This window comes from Balaenoptera musculus, chromosome 5 (genome assembly GCF_009873245.2).
Source record: "Balaenoptera musculus isolate JJ_BM4_2016_0621 chromosome 5, mBalMus1.pri.v3, whole genome shotgun sequence".
Taxonomy (NCBI): Eukaryota; Metazoa; Chordata; class Mammalia; order Artiodactyla; family Balaenopteridae; genus Balaenoptera; species Balaenoptera musculus.
In genome coordinates this window covers 58,337,202-58,359,081 of record NC_045789.1, presented here as the reverse complement: position 1 = coordinate 58,359,081, position 21,880 = coordinate 58,337,202, and positions in this window count along the sequence as shown.

Genomic DNA, 21,880 nt, shown 5'->3' with positions numbered 1-21,880 from the left:
GTAGGCTCAATTCTAACAGTTTTTCTTCTTACAGGAAACTTTCCTGTTCTTAAATTTTAGAGTTAGGTTGTTTAGTGCCCCAAATAAATATATTCTGATGTTTTGATTATATTAACTTGGGAATATACTGACTAAAGACCAATATCAGAGAATTGATATTTTACACTATTGAGACCTAATCATAAATACTGTTTTTTTCTCACAATTATTTATGGCTTTTTCAGGTGTTTAAAGGATTTCTTTAACTTCTCTGAACAAAGTTTTCTATTTGGCCTTAGAGACTGCAGTTTATTTTTTTAATTTTTATATTTATTCCCAATGATTTCACATTTTAAAATTCTGTTGTAATGTTATTTTAAAATAAATTCCAGTTTTAATAGTCTGACTTCATATAGGAAATTTGTAATCTGTCCTTAAGAATTGCTGTCATTCTAACTGAAAAGCTCTCTTCATACTCCATTCACATACAGCTTTACCTACTCCTGTCTGGGCACTTTACTGTTTTTAGCACTAGATTAATGTCATTGTCTCACATGGGTAATTAACCAAATTATACCTCTAGTTTCCTGAAATAAAAAATGTAGTATTTTCAGGGTGACTTCAGAGACATAGGTATATGTACTAAAAGAATATCGTTCATAGGCTATAATTTAATGATCTAAATTATAAGTAAGGGTGTCAAAAATGAAAAATAGTACATCATTGCCACTATTACTACCATACTGTAGTTCTTTATGTAATCGTGTTATTCACTTAACATTTTCTTATTCCAGTCTCTAGTCATTACACTTCCGTCTAAAACAACTAACTTAACTTTCTAAATATTGACACTATTCAAATGGTTTCAAAGTTTCTGTGGCAAACAGTAAAATCTAATGTCTTTGTCATTTACGATTCTAAAAATATATGGCTTTAAACAATTCACTCACTTTTTTCACCAACTTTTTCTTGCCCATAGATCCCCTTCTGACACTAAATTTCCAGTCACAATGGGCACCTATGAAATCCTCTAGTAATCTGTGCAATTTCATGCTTATATGTCTTTTTCATGTTGTTTACTTTAGCTAGAATCCTTTTACCTCTTTCAGCAAAATCATGAAACTTCTTCAGTGCCCCATCAAGTGCAACCTTCTTTTTAAAGCTTTTATTCAGCCCTACAGTTAGAATTAAGCAGTCCCACTTTTGTACTCCCTATAAACCTAATTTTTGCTTTGGTTTATCAAAAATAGTAAACTTCTTAAGTACTAAGATTGTTTCGTATTCAACTTTTTATATCTGGGAACAGCAGGAGTGCCTTTTGTGTAGTAAGCATTCACTGCTTATTTTTAACATAAATCATGCTTTATTGTGTGTAAAATACATTTATTTATACACTTGTTATGTTTAATTGAATTCAAGAGAGTGAAGTGTCTGAATGGTTATTTCAGGTTTCAGTGTTCATAGTTATATATAAACTAGACATAGATCAACTTCTATGTTATTCTCAGTAAAACAAGCTGTGCCTTGTATTCTCATTTCTTTGAACCTGAATTCTGTCAGATTTCAGAGAAGAAAGAGATTCAGAATCTGCCAGTTCTGGGAACTCTGTGAAACATTTGTTTCTCTAAGAAATATATCTATGGTTTAGCTGAAACTAATCTTTCCCCCAGGCCAAAAATGTACACTAAGCCAATTTGAAGGGGTTAGGGATAAGGAGATGTATGGCCATCCTAAATGCAATAGCTGATGAAGAGTCCTAAATATAAATGCCTCTCACAATTTTAAGTGTTCCTCTTCCCCTACATTGTGTCAATGCAAGGCACATCCCAGTGTGGCATCTTTTCAAAGTGAAGGGGGTACATATTTGAGATACAGCGCTGTGCTTAAAAGAAAGAAATTTCGTGGAATCCAAGGAGAGTACAGGTCTTACATCTCACAGATGAGTTGGAAAGATAGACGAATGTGAACGTCTACGTTTGAATATCTAAAGCCTTTTATAACATTGTATCTTTTGCTCTCAAGCACACAATTCTTGTCATGAAAATACTTCCAATATTTTATTTAACAAAAGAGTACTCTGAACAACTACATGGATAAGAGAAATTGACACATAAATTGTATCTCCAAATATAAGGATGTAGAGCGAATTTTCAAAAAGCAATTCAGTGAGTTAGGTAAAATTCTAGGCATTACCTAGGAATGTTGTGTAAGTGGCTATTGTTAATTCTACTGGAGGATAGGTAACAATTTCAGATTAGATTCGTATGCTTTTTTTTTTTCTTTTGGAAGATTTCGTATTTTAGTGTTTCTTATTCATAAACATTGGAATAGGGTCACTCACTTTCCCATTCTAGACAATATTTACAGCAAATTGTGTTTTCTTTAGAAGTGAGGATTATCTAATTAATTAATATATTCATTCAAAGGCAAATATTTGGGAATATACATCATGTGTCAGACACTATGCTAAATGTTAGGACACAGTGAACAAACAAAACAGCAAAATAAATCTGATTACTTGAAGTCTATAGTCTAGAAAGGAATTGTAGATAGAAATTAATAAATATAATGAATAGGTATTGATAGAAAGTAATAAATATAATGAATAGAAAAAATATTGTATAAACATACATAATGATGGTAAATGTTATGGTAAAAAAAAGTAGACCAAGTTCAGAGGGATGATGTATACTAAGGGTGGAAATGGATGGGTAAGTTTCAAAAATCAAGATAGGCACTGATGAGGTCATTTTTGAGCAAAGACTTGAAGGATGTGATTGAGTTGGTAATGTGGATTTATAGGGAAAAATTTTTAGAGGGATTACACAACTTGCCATTTATAAACTATTTGAAGGGAAGTGATATGTCTATGACAGAGCTAGACTCTAAAGTGAAATTCTTGTATTTTCTGTCTGTTTTTGAGAGTGTATTAAGTACCAGGAAGTTCGCTTTGTACTACACTTTGTGATTTCCAATCCAATAACAACCCTTCAAGGCAGTTATTATTATTCCTGTTTAACTGATGAGAAAGTTAGTCTCAGAGAAATGAAAGATACTTTAATCACTCCTAACTAGTAAGTAGTGGGGCTAGAAGTCCAATAAGAGCATGTGTGTATATGAGTTTATTTAAAATTTTGAATTCTTTTCAGTACGCAAAATTTTTGTTATACAAAATCCCATGAATATTGTTTCTTTTTTTCTGACAACCAGTGGTAAGTTTTTGCATGGAAAATTCAAAATTTGTCTCAGTAGTTTTAAAATTAATTAATGAGAAACTTGTCCAACGAATTTTATTCAAGTCATCCTGGGTAATTAGAGTTTAGAGCCCTTGCTCTTTATTTCCTCTTCATCTACGTGAATTAAAATATACCATAGCTTTGAAACAAAATCTTATATTTGGGTGTCTATGTATTTTAACTTAGTAAGATAGAGAACATTATTCATACTTATGATCATGTTAGTCATTTTGGCAGTACACTTGAAGCCAATTACCATGTCCCTTTTTCCAATTGCCTATATTTATTGTAAAAATGAGATGTTTCCAATTTGTACAGTTAATCAGTTATCTTTATAATGTATTGGACGATAAGCTTCATCCATGTAGGTCCCTTACAGGCCATTCCCCTCCTTTTAACTTATTCTTTATATATCATATAGTATGTTTTATATGGTCATGCTTTGATTCTATTTCAAGTTCTTTTTCTTTGTATTTTAACTTTACCAGAGAGATAGCTTATCCCCACTACAGTAGATAGCTAATGGTATCCTTTAAGTAAAATTTATTTTAACCAGTTAAACTCCCAGAAAGCAATCACATTTCTTTGAGAAAATTACATTTTACCCTCTAAAAAGCTAACTACAAGATGTTTTGTATATTATTTGTCTAGGCAACAAAGAAATACAATTGTACACATAGAGTTGGATACAGGATTCAGCTAAGATAAATTGGATTTTGGGGATTCTGGAGTAGGGGGATGAAGAAGAAATTTAATCTGTCTTAATTGGTTTCATGAAGGATCCAATGACTCATACTTTTTCAATTTTTTACTGCATATCTTAGTGACAATGATAGACGGCTACTTTACCATAGTGTTCTCTATGTATCAAATGTTGCAGATTTAAATTATTTTATTATGGTAAAGGAAAAGCCACCCACTGTTTTCCATTTGAAAATACTGTTAACTTGAAACTTAATAGTTTTGGCACTCAAGGAATCTGGCTGAAATTCTTACCTTTTCTGTATTTATGTATGTATGTGTTTAAAAACCTAGAAACCAGTTGTTTGATTTTCAGATTTAGTTACTTCTGGTAAAGCCAGTCTCTCAGTGGTCCTTCTTTCCCTAGTTCAGCCTTTCATTGGGGTTTTGTGGTTCACTGTCCCTATGCCCTTCAAACTCAGAGTGACCAGATGTCACAAAATACACTTCATTCATATTCTCCCATGAGATTTGTGGTTTATTATGTATGTATTACGTATTTTGTTGAATGGTACTACCATTTACCATTTTCTCTATAAATGTGCTGGGAGTCATTCATTATTTTGAGTATTTAATTGGTTTTGTATTATATAAATTTGATCCCCATTTCTTGTTATTTATTTAGTTTCTCTTTTCTCTCATTCTTCTAGATTTTTAAAATAACCTCTGAACTCTCTCTTCATGTCCCTCCAATCTATTCTCTATACTACTGCTAATATAGACTTTCAAAATGCAAGTCTTATTTCATTACTATCCTGCTTGCATTTCATTTGTATTATATTATCTGTAAGGGGGGAAAAAAACCTTGGATTGGCATTCAAGGCTTTCCATGTCCTGGCTATGCATCAATCCTCATCTCCTGCTACTATGGGGCATGTCCTAGACAGTTGTATTTTCTTAAATATGTTGTGTTGTAATTATTTCTTTAAATATAATGTCTCACCTATTAGACCGTGAAATTATTGAGAACTTGAATTTTATTACACTTATCCTTGGATCTAGGTGTCACATTCAGTGCCTGACAAGTTCTTATTTTGGTATGTTAAATTTTCTTATTCTTTCAAGTATTTTAACTTGAGAAGTATTTTTAAAGATCACTGTAGTTTAGCAGATTATTGGATAAAGGAAAATGAGCAGCAAAATGGGAATCAGAAGTGCTAGTTTATCATTTCAGTACTACTACCTATTAGCCACCTGACTGTGTAAACCCTAGATTCGTTATCTATAGAGTAGGAAGGATGATTCCACCTCCTACTTCCAGATTGTGTGGGTCATGAGTGATGATATTTATAGAGATACTTTGTGCATGATAAGTTTCAATAAAAATAATATATATTATTGCTATTAAAACTAGGTGAAAATCCTGAATCTATTTTACCTATTCAGTAAGCACAGTAATATGAATGGCAATGGTTGTTTAAATAAGTATTACTCAAATATATTCCTCTGTAAAAAGAAAGTTTTTGCCTTATGACGCTTTTGAAAACCTTTGTCTATGTTCTTATGTAGGAGGTTTTGTGTATATTTCTGTGTTTACGTGTATGTGGTTATTGCTTACTATGATAGGAAGAGTTATGAATTTCTCCTCTATATTATTTAAGGATTTGATAAAACTATGTTCATTTTATGATTTGCATACATAGAAGAAATTCCAATCATTTTAATAATCCTGTTATTATATCTTCTATAGAAACACATATATTAAGTAGTAAATTAAAGTTATATGGAGAATAAATGTTAGGATCACAATATTGGTCATTTACAAATTTCAGTGACAATAAAAGGAGGCGGAAAGAAACTAGAATATTTTTCTTTGTATTATGTACATTTCTAAATATCAAAGATATGAAATAGTTCTCAGATACTCATTTTTTTAAAAATTTTATTTTAAAGAGAGACAGATGGGAAGAGTGTTTGAGACATTGATGGATGTTTTAATCCAGGGAGCAGGTTTCTGAGTCTTGAATATACCTTGCCAATTATCAACAGTAGCTTTGCTTTCACACTCAGATCATTGCTTCAGTGTGAAAAGAGAACCAACAACTGATACTGGTGTTGCTTGCAGACACTGACATGACCCAAGAAGTGTTGTCTGTGGGAAAGTGACAGTGGTACCGCCTGTAACAAGAACGATTAACATCTGTGAGATATGAGTGAAAGTACTTATCAGAATGTTAAACTTTTGAGATCAATTCTGGGGACAGGTAAAGAAGATACTAAGTTATAATAAACACTTTCTATCTTGTCCCACACTACTTTTTATCATTTGCTACTTTTTATGGTTCACTCCCATAAATTCATTTTGTATTTGTTAACAGAAAGCAAGAATAGTTCTTTACATAACACTTTGCAAATGTCAGGCCCATTTAATCTTTCTTTCCATACTAGTTTTCAAAAGCATGTCCTTAATAGTCACATAAACTCTATAGATTTGATAATAATTGATCATAATTTAACTTAGTGGCATTATTTTCATTTTAGTCATAATTTCCTAGGGAAATTATAATATTTTTAGAATGATGTAGAGCTGATCAGTTCTGTCTCCTTTTCTCATCTTACTTTTTTCCTTCTTGAGCCTCAGTTTATAATTTAAGCAGAAAACAAAACAAAGTTTTATATATATATATAAAGAATTCCTTACTGAACTATTATTGAAGTCAACACCATGTCTGAAAGCATTATTGTTGGCTCAGTTGCAAGTTGCTTTTGAGAAAGAAATAAATATTGATATTTCTATTCTTTCACTTATTATTCTGGCTCACCTTTCAGCAGTGCAATTATATTAACATGCTAATGAGCACTCATTATTACCTGGGTCTGCACTAGAGGCTTTATAGGCAATTTCATATTTAATTCTCATAACTGTGCTACAGATGACAGCATTGAGGCCCAGACTGGTTAATTTTCCCATATTCACCCAGCTCATCTGACTGATGAAACAGGAAATCCCATTAAGATATATGTGACTCTAAAACCAGTGCTCGTTTTATTATTAAAGAGAGCTCTGGGTTTTATCTTCTAAAATTCATTTTCTGTATCAGTAATCTGGCTTGCACTTTGTGAGATTTTCACATGGTTTCCTCTTTCATTTTTATCCAAAGAGACTTACTGTAGAGAATGTTAAGGCAGATTAGGCAACCAGACAAGAGAAAGAGGTCCAGGATCTCAAACTTAGATTCCAATCATCACTCAACCAATTTTAAACTGTAAGGCCCCCAGCACAACAACACCATTCCAAGTCCTAATTTTCACATACGGAAATTGAAGATAATAAAAAAAAACAGATCTTGCATGAGAATTCAATGAGATAATATGTAAAATATTGATATAAATATTTAACATGGTGCTTTATACACTGTCATACTTTTTTTTTAATTTAATTTAATTTTATCTTTTTATACAGCAGGTTCTTATTAGTTATCTATTTTATACATATTAGTGTATATATGTCAATCCCTATCTCCCAATTCATCCTACCACCACCCCGCCTGCTACTTTCCCCCCGTTGGTGTCCATATGTTTGTTCTCTACATCTGTGTCTCTGTTTCTGCCTTGCAAGCCAGTTCATCTGTACCATTTTTCTAGATTCCACCTATATGCGTTAATATACGATATCTGTTTTTCTCTTTCTGACTTACTTCACTCTGTATGGACAGTCTCTAGGTCCATCCACGACTCTGCAAATGACCTAATTTCTTTCCTTTTTATGGCTGAGTAATATTCCATTGTATATAGGTACCACATCTTCTTTATCCATTCGTCTGTCTATGGGCATTTAGGTTGCTTCCATGACCTGGCTATTGTAAATAGTGCTGCAATGAACATTGGGGTGCATGTGTCTTTTTTTTTTTTTTTAACATCTTTATTGGAGTATAGGGGCAGGACAGGAATAAAGACACAGACGTAGAGAATGGACTTCAGGACACAGGGAGGAGGAAGGGTAAGCTGAGACCAAGTGAAAGAGTGGCACTAACATATATACACTACCAAATGTAAAATGGATAGCTAGTGGGAAGCAGCCACACAGCACAGAGAGATCAGCTCAGTGATTTGTGACCATGTGTCTTTTTGAATTATGGTTTTCTCTGGGTATGTGTCCAGTAGTGGGATTGCTGGGTCATATGGTAATTCTATTTTTAGTTTTTTAAAGACCCTCCATACTCTTCTCCATAGTGGCTGTATCAATTTACATTCCCACCAACAGTGCAAGAGGGTTCCCTTTTCTCCACACACTCGCCAGCATTTGTTGTTTGTAGATTTTCTGATGATGCCCATTCTAACTGGTGTGACATGATACCTCACTGCAGTTTTGATTTGCATTTCTCTAATAATTAGTGATGTTGAGCAGCTTTTCATGTGCCTCTTAGCCATCTGTATGTCTTCCTTGGAGAAATGTCTATTTAGGTCTTCTGCCCATTTTTGATTGGGTTTGTTTTTTTAATATTGAGCTGCAAGAGCTCTTTATATATTTTGGAGATTAATCCTTTGTCTGTTGATTCATTTGCAAATATTGTCTCCCATTCTTAGTGTTGTCTTTTCATCTTGTTTATAGTTTCCTTTGCTGTGCAAAAGCTTTTAAGTTTCATTAAGTCCCATTTGTTTATTTTTGTTTTTATTTCCATTACTCTAGGAGGTGGATCAAAAAAGATCTTGCTGTGATTTATGTCAAAGAGTGTTCTTCCTATGTTTTCCTCTAAGAGTTTGATAGTGTCTGGCCTTACATTTAGGTCTTTAATCCATTTTGAGTTTATTTTTGTGTAGGGTGCTAGGGAGTGTTGTAATTTCATTCTTTTACATGTAGCTGTCCAGTTTTCCCAGCACCACTTATTGAAGAGACTGTCTTTTCTCCATTGTATATCCTTGCCTCCTTTGTCATAGATTAATTGACTATAGGTGTGTGGGTTTATCTCTGGGCTTTCTATCCTGTTCCATTAATCTATATTTCTGTTTTTGTGCCAGTACCATATCGTCTTGATTACTATAGCTTTGTAGTATCGTCTGAAGTCAGGGAGTCTGATTCCTCCAGCTCCGTTTTTTTCCCTCAAGACTGCTTTGGCTATTTGGGGTCTTTTGTGTCTCCATACAAATTTTAAGATTTTTTGTTCTAGTTCTGTAAAAAATGCCATTGGTAATTTGATAAGGATTGCATTGAATCTGTAGATTGCTTTGGATAGTATAGTCATTTTCACAATATTGATTCTTCCAACCCAAGAACATGGTATATCTCTCCATCTGTTTGTGTCATCTTTGATTTCTTTCATCAGTGTCTTATAGTTTTCTGAGTATAGGTCTTTTACCTCCTTAGGTCCATTTATTCCTAGGTATTTTATTCTTTTTGTTGCAATGGTGAATGGGATTATTTCCTTAATTTCTTTCTGGTCTTTCTTGTTAGTGTATAGGAATGCAAGAGACTTCTGTGCATTAATTTTGTATCCTGCAGCTTTACCAAATTCATTGATTAGCTCTAGTAGTTTTCTGGTGGCGTCTTTAGGATTATCTATGTATAGTATCATGTCATCTGCAAACAGTGGCAGTTTTACCTCTTCTTTTCCAGTTTGTATTCCTTTTATTTCTTCTCTGATTGCTGTGGCTAGGACCTCCAATACTATGTTGAATAATAGTGGTGAGAGTGGACACCCTTGTCTTGTTCCTGATCTTAGAGGAAATGCTTTCAGTTTTTTACCATTGAGAATGATGTTTGCTGTGGGTTTGTCATATATGGCCTTTATTATGTTGAGGTAGGTTGCCTTTGTGCCCACTTTCTGGAGAGTTTTTATCATATATGAGTGTTGAAGTTGTCAAAAGCTTTTTCTGCATCTATTGAAATGATCATATGGTTTTTATTCTTCAATTTGTTAATATGGTGTATCACATTGATTGATTTGCGTATATTGAAGAATCCTTGCATTCCTGGGATAAAACCCACTTGATCATTGTGTATGATCCTTTTAATGTGTTGTTGGATTCTGTTTGCTAGTATTTTGTTGGGGATTTTTACATCTATATTCATCAAACACTGTCATACTTAATATGTTTATTACTGTGTGGCATTTAACTTAGCATTTGGATTTTTTATTTAAAAATATAATTTTTATGTGCCTGTGAGATTTTTTCCTCCTTGATGACACTTTTTTATGCAGAGATTTCTGAAAGTGGTTGTCATATAAAAGAACCTCTGGGAAAAAATAGAAGCTTACTTCAAATATTGAGACATACATGGCAGGACTGGGGTGACTAGAGGTCCCTGGATAAAAAAGTGTGACTGAATAACTTCTGCCTTTGGTGAATGCAGTAATTTCTGTAGAGAAAGCCATTGCTTTATAGATTATAACATGCAAACCCTTTAAACCTCTAACTTATGTGTATTATAATTTAGCTAAGAGGCACATGCTTTTTACTGTTTTCAACATTTCAGTTAATTTGGTATTGCATGTGCATGGTTTTATGAGGCATTGTAGAGATTTTTTTTTACTAATATCACAGTATCTTATCTCTTTTTACTTCTGAAGATTTTTTGAATAACGGGGTATAGTCTTTGATCACTAGTGGGATACAGCCAGTCAAGTGTTGGTAATTGTTTAACAACCAATGTTTTAGGATAAAAGAAACACACATACAAAAACACTACTCTTCCAACACACAAAAAAAAACAGGACCTTATTTAAATTTTTCTGTTTTAGCATTCTTTCTGCTTTCTACTTGCTGTACTCAAATTCATAGTTTAAGAGCCACCAGGTACTTTCTCAAGTGCAGTTTAACCACACTATTCCTTTGCTTAAAAACATTCAAGGATTTTCTGTCACTTATGGGGTACTTTACCTTATATTTAAGGGTGGCCATGAAGTGCCCTCTGACTGTTTCCCAGACACATATCTAGTCATGCTGTGCCTTGTATTTTATGTTTCCAAAGATCCAAATTACTTCTGTTCCCCCCACGTACATTGTGCTACTTTTATTAGCATTTACTGTTTCTTATTTCTAGAATATCACTTTCTCCTCTCTGAGTCTAAGTAATCTTTACTCACCTACTGAAATTCAGCCTGTTCCTTTGGAAAGCTGATTCTAACCAGTTGCAGTTTGGAATAGCTGTCCCTTCTTCTGTTCACATGATCTGTACACATTCATGATCACTGCATTTGAAATTAAGTCATGAGACTTAAGGATTAAGCCTGTAACTGTTGTATATTAGACAATTAATAGTTACTTAATGGATAAGTAAATGAATAAGTAAAATATGCTAAAGAAAAGTTTTCTGATGTTTGCCACTGGAACAGAATGTCTACATACATTACAAATGTTTCAAATGTTTTTTATAGGGAAATGGGAGTAATATGCTCACCTTTTTTTATATTGTACACTTAAATCTTCTCTTCAGAATTGAAACAAACTAAAGCACTTGCCCAGGACCATAAATTACTTTGGTAAATATCAACACATATGCACTTTCAATAGCTTTAGAAAACCTCCTTACATATTTACTAATATTTCTCAGGATATTCTTTTTCAGACAGATACATTCAGTTGAGAGGTGAAGACTTTTCCTTTGTTAGAACCATGATTTTAGAACTCAGTTCTTTTACTCTGAATGGTAAATCCCCTAAAGATTCATTTTATACGTTACAATGATTCATGAAACCGAACAGACAACTGCCCATGTTGAACAAATCACTTTTTCCTGGTTAAATAAACATTTTGATAACCTTTGACTAGCAAAACTTTATTCTATTATTGAAGCCAAACACTCCATTCTTATTCACAGGTTTTTGCTTTTCAAAATGTTAGTTGCTGACCTTAGAAATAATAAGCCAATAGGCAATAATTTAGTCAATAGAAAGGACCATTTAATGAAAAGTTATGAGGACACTTGAGGACAGAACATTTTTTTTAAAGATTATTTTTCCAGTGGGTTTCTTAAGCAATTCTCTAGATTCAGTACTCATGTCAGTGAACTATTTTTGCAACAACCCAATTTAAAATCTACAGCAGTACTTTCAATGTCTACTGATGATCTAATTCACTTTCAATCAACAGATAACATGAGATTTTAATAAAGAAATATTTATTATAATCATAAAAATTGTATATCAGAAAAAATACCCTTAAGCTAGTTCTTATTTCTTTGTGTTATCTGAAATTGTATGCCATAACTCTGACATATGGGGTTATCACATCAAATAAAAGCATAAACCATTTTCACTTTTTCAGTTTAATTGGAAAAAAGCTTATTTCAAAAAGAAATGTGGCTGAATGCTTATTTATTTATTTATTTTTTTAATTAATTAATTTATTTATTTATTTTTGGCTGTGTTGGGTCTTCGTTTCTGTGCGAGGGCTTTCTCTAGTTGCGGCGAGTGGGGGCCACTCTTCATCGCAGTGCGCGGGCCTCTCACTGTCGCGGCCTTTCTTGTTGCAGAGCACAGGCTCCAGACGCGCAGGCTCAGTAGTTGTGGCTCACGGGCCCAGTTGCTCCGCGGCATGTGGGATCTTCCCAGACCAGGGCTCGAACCCGTGTCCCCTGCATTGGCAGGCAGATTCTCAACCACTGCGCCACCAGGGAAGCCCTGAATGCTTATTAAATGGCTTTAAAAATACATTATTATCTTCCAGGATTTTTTAAGTAGGTCTCTGGAATGTCACGTTTAGGATTCATTTATTTTATGTGGTTGAATAACTAGGAAGATTGTGCATTGGATTTATCAATGCTTAGTAATTATTTATGGTACAGAATGTTTCTTTCATTCTTGTGTGAATACTAGAACATTTTCTTCTGTTATTAAGGATTTTTATGCATTTTTTCTTTATGGTCTCAAATTATTATAAAAGTATTCATAATTTCTTATGTTAAATGTAACTCATCTAGGAAAATAATAATTAATTACAATTTTAAGTTACAAAAGCAACATTAACATCATGCAAAATAATTATTAATAGAAATAAAACAACAATTTATAAAAAATAAACAAGGAAAGGCAATTTAATATTGTTCCTGAAGCTGTAGTGGAAGATAGCTAAGACATTGACAAGTTATTCTTTACTTACTGCTGATCCAGGGAAATTAGGAAACTGGTTTTGATTTATTTTTCTTGTATTAATGAGCAAAAGTTCTCATTAATGAGCACAATTTAAATTCAACCAATATATCAAGCTCATAATGTTTCCAGATATTTGTTTTTCAAAGAATATAAACATGAGCAAGGCATGATCCTTCCCTTTAATATAGTAGAAGAGAAAGAGCATATTCTTATAGTCATATAAAACTAAAGACAGTACACACACTTGATGAAACATACATGCACACACATACACACATTGATACACACACACAGAATAGTTCCAATTCAGGGAATTAAAAATGAAGAAGGAATCATGAGGTAGATTTGAAAGAAGTACGGTTTGTAGAAGCAGTGATGGTTGTACAAGAGAGGCAGAAGGAAATGAAATAGCTTAGGCCCTAAGGTGGGAAAACATAGACCATATCCAGTAAAAAGCAAGTTTCTCAATATGACTGATGCATATAATAACTCAATTTTCTGGGTAAGGTCATGTAAAAAGGCTGATTTAGATATGAAAACAGTAAGCCATGATTGCCATGGTGAGTCATCTGCACATTATCTGTAGCCAAGGGGGTATACATAAAGCTTTTTGAGGTCTGACTTAATGAAATTTACCCTCTCTAGTAATGGTATATAGGCTGAATTCTAACAGCGATCAAATAGATATACACTGTTGGCAGAATATTGTTGTCTACATGGTGGCAGGCATATCCATCACTGTGTTTATTATATGCTCCATAGAAGTACAGGAAAAAATAGTAGAATGTTTTTATTTAAATTTTTATCTAAATCATGAAAGCATTTAGTTTTCACAACTTAATATATAGCTTGTTATTGGAACTCTAGCTCATTTCATAAAGTATATAGTCTCAGGGAGGCAGAGGCTTTGTCACTTTGCTGTCACTGTGGCATATACTTTCAGCTGATTTAACATACTATAGTTGTGAACCAACATATCCTAAACATGATTGCTACTATAATAAAACACATTTTAATTGTAAAATGTTATTATATTTTCTTTTTTTTAAAATCCAGGTTTTTTGTTTTTTGTTTTGTTTTGTTTGTTTTTTTGGCTATGTTGGGTCTTCGTTTCTGTGCGAGGGCTTTCTCTAGTTGCGGCAAACAGGGGCAACTCTTCATAGCGGTGCGCGGGCCTCTCACTATCGTGGCCTCTCTCGTTGTGGAGCACAGGCTCCAGACGCGCAAGCTCAGCAGTTGTGGCTCACAGGCCTAGTTGCTCCGTGGCATGTGGGATCTTCCCAGACCAGGGCTCGAACCCGTGTCCCCTGCATTAGCAGGCAGACTCTCAACCACAGCGCCACCAGGGAAGCCCCTATTATATCTTCTATTGAGATAGATTATCATGAAAATCTTTGTACAGACTAACATAGTTACTGTTATGTAGTCCCAAAGAATAGTCAAAGTTAAAGATGAATTATACATTTTTCTCTTACAAAAAAAAATTATTGCTCTGAATTTGTTGACATTTTACTGAATGATAAGTGATTGTCAGTAATAACCTATTGTTGAAGTGTTTGTAAATTGAAAATAAATATAAAAGTTCTTTCAACATAAAGGTGACCTTTTTACAATAAATGATAGAGTTAATGCTTTTCAAAAGAAATTTGTGCCATGAACAGTGTCATTTTGAAAACAGGTGTCTGGAATTGTAACAGTTACCATATGACTTTATCGTCATAATAAGATTAGTAACATCTTTAAAATCTTATGTAATGCACGTAAAAACAGAAAAAAAGATAATTGGAAATAAGATTTTCTTATTTCTTTAAAAATCTTCTAAATGAAGAGATTCAAGAGAGGTTTCTACCAATTTACTAACAATTTCAAAAACATTCCCATTAGTTTCTGAATATTTATTAGCAACCTTTCAGTAAAAACCCATGAGCAGTTCGTTGTTTGGGTTAAACATGCTAATCAGCATAAAGTCATCACAGCCACTGATGGTTTTCTTCCTTTTAGATCTGTACATCTTTCGTGGTATAGTTTTCAGGTATGATGGTCGTTAAAACACAGTTGTGAAATATATTTGTATGGAGCAAGGCTTATAAATAGTTATACCACAAATTTCTAAATAAAAATGTTCAAAAATAGAGATGCATAATCAATCCTTTCATTAAAATATTATCAATATTAGATTTTAATGAGGCCTAAAACCTTGTTTAATAATTAAAATGTTATGATCCTTTAAAATCTCTTTCTGGTATACATGATTATAATGAATAAGATATTTACAATGGCATGAAATTTAATGACTAAATACATATTAATATTTGAAGAGGCAACAAGTCTAGCTCAGTAGTTTCTATATCTTTATAGCAATGGACTCTTTCCTTCAAATAAAATCTTTGTGAAAATCCAATCACGTACATTAATAAAAACAAAATTATTATGATCCAGATAGATTTGCTGTGGGCTTTGGATTATATGTGAGAAATCCCAATCACTTAGCATCCTCTTGCTTGACTCTTCTCAACATGTGGAAAGCTCTAGACTCTGGTAGCACAGTTTGAAAAGCATTCATTTAAATGACAAAGATTGTTTTCAATTGGGTAATGGCATATATATATATATATATATATATATATGTGTGTGTGTGTGTGTGTGTGTGTATATATATATGGCACATTCTACCAGTTGCCTTCTTTTGCCTTCCACACCTAGAACTGCATTTTTACTCCTGTTTATTCTAACAATTCAGTCATCTTCTTCTGAACAATATCCTAACAGCATATAGTCCATAAAAGCTTGATTTTTGACCCTCACTAGTATTCCTAAATTTGACTTTAATCAAAGCTGTCATTCTTAAAATGGAAACTCATATATAGAGATTATGGGGACAAATTCAGGCATGCTGCATTTTATTTCCTGACCTCCCTTCATTTGAAAGATATTTCTGGAAATCCTCCAGCATATAGGTCCCCTTGATGTAAAAAACAGTGAATATAGGACAAATGCTGGTTGGACTGGTCTCAGAAGCTTGCTCTACCCTTGGACTCTACAGTTATCCATCCATGGGAAATATTGAGAATAAACTGTATCCCAGCAAGTGTCTTTCTGTTAGAAGACACCTATTTTAACAATTATCCTTCCTGGGCTTGATGTTGGTGCTGACAGATAATGATTGACAGGGAGTGATTTTAACCTTTTCCTGAGACTATTTCAAATCTGACATAGAGAAAATTCAGTAGTTGGTCCAGGCTCCTGAGCTAATGTTCAGATGGGGAGATATATAGCTTGTACTCTGCTATTATCTATCTTTATAATTTAATCCTTTGTGCATAGTTAACAAACTATAAAGGCATTTTAAAAATCATTATTTTATATAGAACCTTGAGATATATTTTCCTGACATATATTCAAGTCACAGTTACTGTTATTTAAACTGCAATAAGTACTGTTAATTTTCTTATATTCAAAAAAACCTATAATTCTACTTAAAAGCAGGTATTAAATCAGAACACAAATAATTCAAACAGAAAACACATGTAGATGGTGAACATATCTGTAAATTATTGATAATTTTATTACACTATCTTTACCTATATCCCTTTTAAAGTTAGTGGACACAATTTTTTTAAAAAATTTTTATTGGGGTATAATTGCTTCACAATGTTGTGTTAGTTTCTGCTTTATAAAAAAGTGAATCAGCTATACATATACATATATCCCCATATCTCCTCCCTCTTACATCTCCCTCCCATCCTCCCTATCCCACCCCTCTAGGTGGTCACAGAACACCGAGCTGATCACCCTGTGCTATGCAGCTGCTTCCCACTAGCTATCTATTTTACATTTGGTAGTGTATATATGTCCATGCCACTCTCTCACTTCGTTCCACCTTACCTTTCCCCCTCCCCGTGTCATCAAGTCCATTCTCTGCGTCTACGTCTTTATTCCTGTCCTGCCCCTAGGTTCTTCAAAACCTTTTTTTTTTTTTTTTTTTAAGATCCCATATATATGTGTTAGCATACGGTATTTGTTTTTCTCTCTCTGACTTACTTCACTCTGTATGACAGACTCTAGGCCCATCCACCTCACTACAAATAACTCAGTTTCATTTCTTTTTATGGCTAATATTCCATTGTATATATGTGCCACATCTTCTTTATCCATTCATCTGTCGATGGACACTTAGGTTGCTTCCATGTCCTGGTTACTGTAAACAGAGCTGCAATGAATATTGTGGTACATGACTCTTTTTGAATTATGGTTTTCTCAGGGTATATGCCCAGTAGTGGGATTGCTGGGTCATATGGTAGTTCTGTTTTGTAGTAAGAAATGTCTAATGCATCTTCTCTTACCTAAAGAATTACATGGCCTTATCTCTCCACCCACAGGGGCGGTTATGTGGCTCAGGTTGGCTAACCAGGCCCCTTTTTCCATGCTACAATATTGTTATAGGTACTGTCCTATGACAGTCCTATAAAGTCTGTCCACTCAGGTTATTCCATGGACATCTGAGCAAGTGAAAGAGAGAGTGAAAACAAGAGAGAGAGAACATAGTTTGAACCCTGTGTCTAGCCTCTCTTGGAAACTAACTGGATTTTTTTAAGTAGCCAGTATATTTACCCACTCTTCTTAGTCTTCTCTATCACTCTGACAATTTATTGTATATTGTTTCATTTTTTATTTCAATTTTTTTTCTTAAGCTATATTGTTTCATTTTAATTGAAAGATATCTGACCAGTTAATCATGTACACAAATCCATACATAAATATCGTGACAGATTAAAAATGGCCACAAATTCTTTGACATCCCTCCCTTTGAAAGATGGAGACGATATCCCATCCCCTTGAATCTAGGCTTGGAGCATGACAGAACTAATGCTTGCCAGTTTGGGACCTAGCCTTTAAGAGACTTGGCAGTAAAAAAAAAAAAAAAAAAAAAGAGACTTGGCAGTTTCCACTTCCTTTTTCTTGGAACACTGACCTTCATTGGAGAAGTCAGACCATTCTGTGTGCAAGCAATGTGAAAGCTCAAGGTAGTCACATCGAGAGGCCTTGGGGGAAGTAAGGAGAGAGACAGAGACAGAGTCTGACTGGACAGAGAAGCTCCACCAGCTCTAGGTGTTCCAGCCCCAGCCATTCAAATCAGCCCAGCAGAGACAGAAGATGTTGAGAAGTTGAGATAAGCCCCTTGACCCCACCCAGATTCTTGACCTACATAATATGAAATAAAATAATGATAAATTGTTGTTTTAAGCCACTTGATTTTGAGTAGTTTAACAAAATGGAAAAAATTGGTGAACTAAGTATCAAAGATGTTTTTCTTGATTATATTCTTATTTTCCAAGTTTTCTGTCCTTAGAAGATATTATTTCTGCAAACAAACAGAAAAGCCAACTGGTACATATTAATAATAAATCACTAATTAGTTTTTGGTTGGCTTTATTACTGTTCTAAGTACTATAACTGAGAATACAACCCCATTGTTGGCTGCGTCTGGTATAGACAAATTCTATCACCCCACCTCTTTTATTACACTGCCAGAGAATACCCAGACTCTACACTTTTCTCTTTCATCTTCATATATTTACAAAATGTTACCATCTTTTTGCATAGTTTGTATACCATTTAAAACTTTCGCAGTATACTGTGATCATTTACTTGCCAATAAATATTTTCATGTAAGTGATTTAGATATCTTCATATTTCATTATTTTGCTTAAAATCTGCTATTATTTAATATTTACTCTTTATAAATTTGGTTACTATTACTTTCCCTTATGTTTTCAAAATGTCTACTGTAGGTTTAATCTCATGCCCATGTTCAAGGCAAGAAGAAGATAAAAAACAGCAACACCTGCCTTTGTCACTTTTTAACAAAAACTTAGATACCTTACAGTTTTTCACCATTGAGTATGATGCTTGCTGCGTCTAATAAGAAACCGTTTTTGCTTTAAACAGAATTTTCTTATGATTACAGATATACTTTGGAATAATTAATTTGACAGTCGTAAGTAATTTGGATTAGAAAGTTTAGAGAAGGCACTTAAAAAATACTGAGTGCCTGCTAACACAACATCCATTTTGCAGCCCATGAATCAAGGAGTAATTTTGACTTTCAAGTCTTACTATTTTGAGAAATATATTCTGTAAGGCTATAACTGGCATCAGTAGTGATTCCTCTAGTGGGTGTGGGTGAAGTCTATTTGAAAACCTTCTGGAAAGGATTTACCATTTTAGGTGCCATTCAGCACATTCATAATTCATGGGAAGAGATCAAATATCAACATCAGCAGGAGTCTGGAAGAAGTTGACTTTAACTCTTATAGAGGGGTTCAAGACTTCAGTGGAGGAAGTAACTGCTGGTGTGGTGAAAATAACAAGAAAACTAGAATTAGAAGTGGAGACTGAAGGTGTGACAGGAGTGCTGCAGTCTCATGATAAAACTTTAACGGATGAGGAATTGCTTCTCATGGATACGGAAATAAAGTGTTTTCTTGAGATGGAATCTACTCTTGGTGAAGACGCTCTGAAGATTGTTGAAATGACAACAAAAGATTTAAAGTATTACATAAACCTAGTTGATAAAGCAGCAGCAGGGTTTGAGAGAATTGACTCCAATTTTGAAAGAAGTTCTACTGTATGTAAAATACTATCAAATAGCATTGCATGTTACAGAGAAATCCTTCATGAAAGGAAGAGTTAATCAATGTGGCAAACTTCATTGTTGTCTTATTTTAGGAAATTGCCACGGTCACCCCAACCTTCAGCAACTTGCAGCCATCAACATTGAGGCAGGACCCTCCACCAGCAAAAAGATTACAACTTGCTGGAGGCTCAGATGATGATTAGCATTTTTTAGCAATAAAGCATTTTTAAACTAAGGTATGAACATTATTTTTAGACATAATGCTGTTGCACACTTAATAGACTACAATATAATATAAACATAAATTTTATATGCACTGGGAAAAGAAAAAATTCATGTGACTCACTTTATCACAATATTGGCTTTATTGCAGTGGTCTGGAAATAAACCTGCACTCTTTCCCAGGTATGCCTGTACTTTCTGTTTATTTACTGTGAGTTTTTGAAATTGATGTATCTAATGTAATTATAACATTCTTACTTCATTCTTAAGAACTTGGATGCTTTCAGTGGGGCACTTTACTCTTCAAATTGCTAGATGCTGTGTACTATTGCTTAATGTTTCTGGCTCTCATCCCACATGCTTATCTCAGTTTAGAAATTGCCTACATTTGGAGTAGAAGTAATTTTTCTTTTCTTCAGTTGTTAAAAAAAGAGCTAAGCTTCAAATATTAACTGAGATTATATTTCTCATCATGCTAAATTTTAATAGACTTTTTGTCCCAAATATAAAGTACAGAAAAAAAAAAATCATGTGAAACCCTGAGGTTTGTAGTCTTAGGAAAAATGTTTGACATGAATTATGGCTGCAGCAATTATTATCAGAGAAAAACTGATCAAAATTTTAAAAAGAGGAAACAACTTTTTTTCCCTATCTTTTCTTTCTAACTTCACTTCTATTTGGAGTCCTGTCTATTGCATGCCTCACTCTTTTCATTTACATTACATGTTAAACATTTTTGAGCAACTATAAGTCAAGCACTGGGAATACAATGGTGAACAAGATAGAAATAATCCTTGTGGTAAGAAAACTTGTAGTCTAGTTAGGGATACTGGAAGTTAAGGGTCTTATATCATTGTTCTCAGTGGTCTGAAGAAGTGTTGTATCTAATTATAAATCAAGGTTTTTAATAGAGGTATGGCTAACCTCTACCACAAGCCAATGTTAATAATGCTGTGCTTAGCTCAAAATATTTCTGAAAATTTAAGAACTGTCTCTGGAGCACTGATATGAGCCAGCTTCAGCACACTACTGTATAGTAGCCTGATAGGAGTGGATTGAGGTATGAGTAGAGATGAGGGACTAGATAAAATAAAGATTAGACAACAGATTCCAGAAGGTTGGCTGTAAAGGAAATCAAAATTATATTAGGTGTGGACCTGTGCATGTACACATGACAGGTGTGCGGGCATCGGTGCATCCTTATATGTATACATGTTTTAAGAAGAAAAAAATTATTGAGCGTATATATGTAATGAACCAGTGGAGAGAGAGTTTAAAGAAAAAGAACTAATGACTACGTTACATTACTAGCTCACTGTTGGTTCTCATCTGGATGAAATCATTTCACTCATGTCATGTGTCAATGACAAACTGCTAATAGTTCATACCTCATTTGTTGTTATTATTGGTATTAGATATAAAATGAGATATTAAATGTAATGCACTTAAAACATACTACTGAGAAAATGATTTGAAGGTTGAAATATAGCTAATTAGGCAATGTGTAGATTAATTCTGATCATATATCTATACACTTAGAGGGAATTATTAACATTATTTAATCCCTTCTTCTCTCATCTTCCCTTCAATTCAAAAATAAGGAGTGGTTTGATTTATAGTTAGCTTATTCATTCAAATATGTAATTATTTGTTTCTTAACTCATAAAATATTCTGTACTTCATAGAAGTTTGGGGCTGACAGATCTAAAACAAAATATGAGACAAACATATTACTGAATTAACATTGATTATAGCTAATGAATTATTCTTCTGTTCTTGGACGTATTTCCTGTAATTTTCTCTCATTCCACCAAGAGCTCTCTCACTTCAGTAGCTCAGGCTGTTGGGAAGTATTAATCATCATTTGGCATTAATATTTTTAGGTTATTTCGTGAAAAAAAGGAAACAAATAATATACCTAATAAATAGGACTGATATTTTGTGGATAAGAGTAAAGAAAACAGAAGAAATAATTCACTGATTTGCTTGGAATGAGGAAAGTTTTACGTTTTCCTACATAACTCAATTATGCT